Raw genomic sequence first — 4,205 nt, forward strand, 5'->3', positions numbered from 1 at the left:
CCCAAGCCAGTTTGGGGCCCCAAGCAATGCTTTTAGAGCAAGAAAGGGAAGTTCAGCTGCATGGCATGTACTTGGCATCCTTAATTTGACTCCAAGGATCCAATAATGTGTAATAAAGGTGAAATATGGGAGAGTCACTGGGAGACCCAGTGTGGTGTAGTGGTTAAGAGCATGGAACTGGGACTCAGACGATCTGGGTTCTAGTCCCCTCTCAGCCATGGAGCCAACTGGGTGACTTTGGACTAGTCACAGACTCTCAGCCCAACCTACCTCACAGGGTTGTTGTTGTGAGGATAAGATGGAGGAGGGGAATGATGTAAGCTGCCTTGAGCCCTTTGTAGGAAAAAGGCAGGATATAAATCAATCAATCAATCCATCAATATAACCTTAATCCATATTTAACTAATTTATGCAGATTGATTTTCATAATCTTCTCACTGCCCCAGAGTGCATTAAAATGGGGCAAAGAAGTAGATTAAGTCGCAATCTGATTGACTGGGCTCTTGCTGCCTGGAAGCCCCCTAAATACAGATGCTTCCAAGTTTTTAATGCCCTAAAAGTTGGCAATGTGAAAGGAAGTGCAGAAACAGTCTTTGCCTCCCAGGCTTGGAGATGCCTCTTCAGTCTGTCTCACCAGGTGTTTTGGGGAGACAGAGTGTGTGTGTGTGTGGGGGGGGGGATCAGAATAACGCTCATCCTCCCCTGCTCCAGAATGCCTCTATCCTGAAGCTCCAAGGTTAGACACCCTCCCATGGATCATTGGGTTTTTCTAAGGTGCTTTATGACTTTATATCAGTTTAAACCACAGCATTTAAAGAACACAATGTGCAGATGGGGAGAAATCTAATATTAGGGGTTTGAGCCTGCAGGGAGCATCTCTGAGGTATGGCATCACCCACGGCAGGCACCACTGCTGTGCAACTTTCATTCATTGGAAGGCTGGTCAGATTTTACCAAAACCAACTGGCATTGCATGGCAGAATGGCTAGAAAATGATGCCATGTCAACCTACTGTGGAGGTGGTGACTCCCCTGAGGCAGGGCCAATCTGTCTATGAGGTGGGGTAAATCCCTGCAAATCCTGAGGGGTGGCACTTGCCAGCCTTGGGAGAACTGCACGTCCCATCCTGCCCCCTGGAAAGTTAGGTTGGCTGCTCAGATGCTGAAGGAAACGTGCCTGGCGCAGCTTTCCAGAGTGCCACCCACCCAGTGCTTCGCTTTAAAGTTCCTCTAAGTGTGGCACTGGGGATGTCGACTCTTTGGGAAGCGTTGGGGTCACTCAGAAAACAGCCAACTTAGCTCTCCAGACAACCTGCCCCAAATGCCTTCTGATTTGGGGTCCTTCTCAGCGAAGCATTAGTGGGGAGGCAGCCCTGAAAAGTACCCTTGCTATGGGAGCACAGGCAATGCCTAGGGCCAACTCTCTGTCAGTGCTTCACTCTAAGGAAGGGGGTGAAGGCACGGAGGGAAGAGAGAGACCTGCTGTTGGGAAGAGGAGGAGTAAAATGGCAGTGAACACCATCAGAGAAAGTAGGAAGACTGAAGGAGGGGAGGGGGAGGGGGCTGTCATAACCAAGCAGGAGAGCAGAGAAGTCAGCGGTGAAAGGGGACAGGAAGAGGGGTGTGGGTGGGTGGGTTCCTCACCATTGCAGCCCTTGCCAATGGCGGAGGAGGATGGTTGGTGGGAGCCATGGCCTCTGGAACCATCATGGTCGTGATGGAGGCCGGTGTGGGGCCACCATCACCTCCACTGCCATTGCTGTGGCTGCAGGAAGGCAGGTGGCGGCAGTCACTGTTCTCCTTGCCATGGGAGAGCGAGGGTGGACAGATGCCACTGGGGGGCAGAGAAGTGGGTGTTGTGCAGCATGGTGGTGTTGTGCTGATCAAATCGGAAAGACGTTAACTTTTTGTCTCGGCACTCAGCACCAAGTACATCAAAATGCAAACCGTTTTGACAAGCAGCATCAAAAGCCCATCTCTCCAGTATTTTGTTCCCTCCGTGGCCAGCCAGGTGCCTCTGGGAAATGCAAAAGAAGAGGGGCCGGGTGTCCCCCCCTCCCCCAAAAGGAATGCATGAAGCACTCTTGAAGTCATTGAACCATGTCTGCCACAGAGGGATCAGTGTCTTCTCCCCCTTTCCATGGCAGAACATCTGCAGAACATCTCATTGTCCTAGACACTCCTGTGCAAACAAGGGCTATTATGAGGTCACGCTCACCACCGATCTTATCATGATTAGCTAAGATTCAGTGGTTCAAGGGAGAATGTTCTGAGACTTGCTTTATAAATTCTTTTTGCTGCTATTGTTGTGTTCTGTTTTACTCCTTAACTAATGTGCTTTTACTAATAAATCTCTTTCCTTAATTAAAAAAAAAAAGGAAATGCAAAAGAAGGCAAAGAGGACCGTTGATGAATTCTGGCAGGCAAAGGCATCCCTGCCCCCGAATACTGGAAGAATATACAGCTGCCAGGACTATGGCCATGTTCCTTCCTTGCCCTAGCAGGCCAATACTAAAGCCCAATTAAAATGCAGATTAACAAAGCCACCAAAGCCACAGCACTTGCCTGTGTGATCACTCCATGCAGGTAGCTTCATGTGCATTTCCACTTTCTCGCCATGAGCTTCGGTTCATGGGACTCCGAGTGGATGCTGTGCTGGCAGGCAACTGCAGCACCCGCATGGTCCAGCCACACAGTGAGCCCTTTGAAACTCGAGACCCGTCACATGGCATGTCCACACAGGTGTATAGCCTGCGGCCACTTCTCTCTGTAGGAGGCCCTCAGGCTTCTGAGCAGAAATCACAAGACGTTCATATGGGATCTTCATTGGCCTTGCAGCGGTGCTCCACTTTAATTGCATCGGCACTGTTATGAACCTGGGAAACTGGAGCCGAGGAACCAGCAGAGGGAGCACAGGATTGTGGTTTTCATCTGCCTCCTGATGCAAATGCGGGCAGTCTACTGGGCTTTTTGCATGTGCGTGACACGGAATGATTTGTTTGCAGTTTGCCTCCACAACTCCTCTACTCCAAAAACTGTTCAGCTGCTTAAGGGAAAACGTTTTCTCACATAATCAGTTGCTGCCAAGAGTTGCCTTCCTCCTTCCTCCTGTCCCACCAAACAGGGCTGATCTTAGAGGTTGGCAGAAATCAGGCACTTGATTTGGCCCAGTCTTGTTCAAGACACACTACTGGGGTTGAGGTGGCATGTGAAACCTACTTTGAACCCCCATCTCACCTGTAGGGACTCCAGGCAATGCTGAAAGCATCCCTCTAACCTACACAGATCTATTGCCAGTTTTATATCCAGGGTGCAATTTAAGTACTGCAGCACAATTTCTATTTGTATCAATGGGAGAATGTATGTTAGGAGGGCCAATCTCTCCCCCCCCACCACCACAAACACACCTGAATGGCATTCGTGCTGCAGCCATATTTGGTGCCCCAGCTCTGTAATGTGTTCCTCTAACATTTGTGGATTTATGCACTAAACACCAGAGAATCATGCACCACTAATGGTATTTTAAGAAATACCAGTGCTCAAATCATTACCAGGATGGGTGGGCAGTCAGAGGGTCCCTGGTCCCCCTGCCTTTGGTAACAGCCCCCTTAGCTATAGCTCTTAGAAAGCAACAGAAGACTTGTTTGCCCAAAACTGGGGAGTGCTTAGTGATTTTGATAAGGAGCCTGCCAACTTTTTCTTCCATAATTTGGAAAACTTGGTAGCATATTTATAAACATGACTACAAGATACAATTCTGAATTCTGATTTGGAACAAGCATCTGAGGGAGTACATTCACATTTAAGGGAGCGGGACTGTTCTAAAGAAAGTGGCACTAGTGATAGAAACAAGAAAGGGCTAAGGGATGCAGGTGGCGCAGTGGTTTAAACCGCTGTGCTGCTGGGCTGGTTGATCGAAAGTTCGCTGGTTTGAATCTGCACAACGGGGTGAGTTCCCGTTGCTCCGTCCCAGCTCCTGCCAACCTTGCAGTTCGAAAGCATGCAAATGCAAGAAGATAAAAAGGTACCACTTCAGTGGGCAGGTAACAGCGTTCCGTGCACTTTGGTGTTTAGTCATGCTGGCCACATGACCACGGAGACTGTCTGCGGACAAACGCTGGCTCCCTCAGCTAGGAAACGGAGATGAGCACTGCCCCCTAGAGTCAGGCATGACTGGACTTAATGTCAAGGGGAAACCTTTACGTT

Source organism: Varanus komodoensis, unplaced genomic scaffold (genome assembly GCF_004798865.1).
Source record: "Varanus komodoensis strain SLA01 unplaced genomic scaffold, ASM479886v1 scaffold13_3, whole genome shotgun sequence".
NCBI classification, from domain to species: Eukaryota; Metazoa; Chordata; class Lepidosauria; order Squamata; family Varanidae; genus Varanus; species Varanus komodoensis.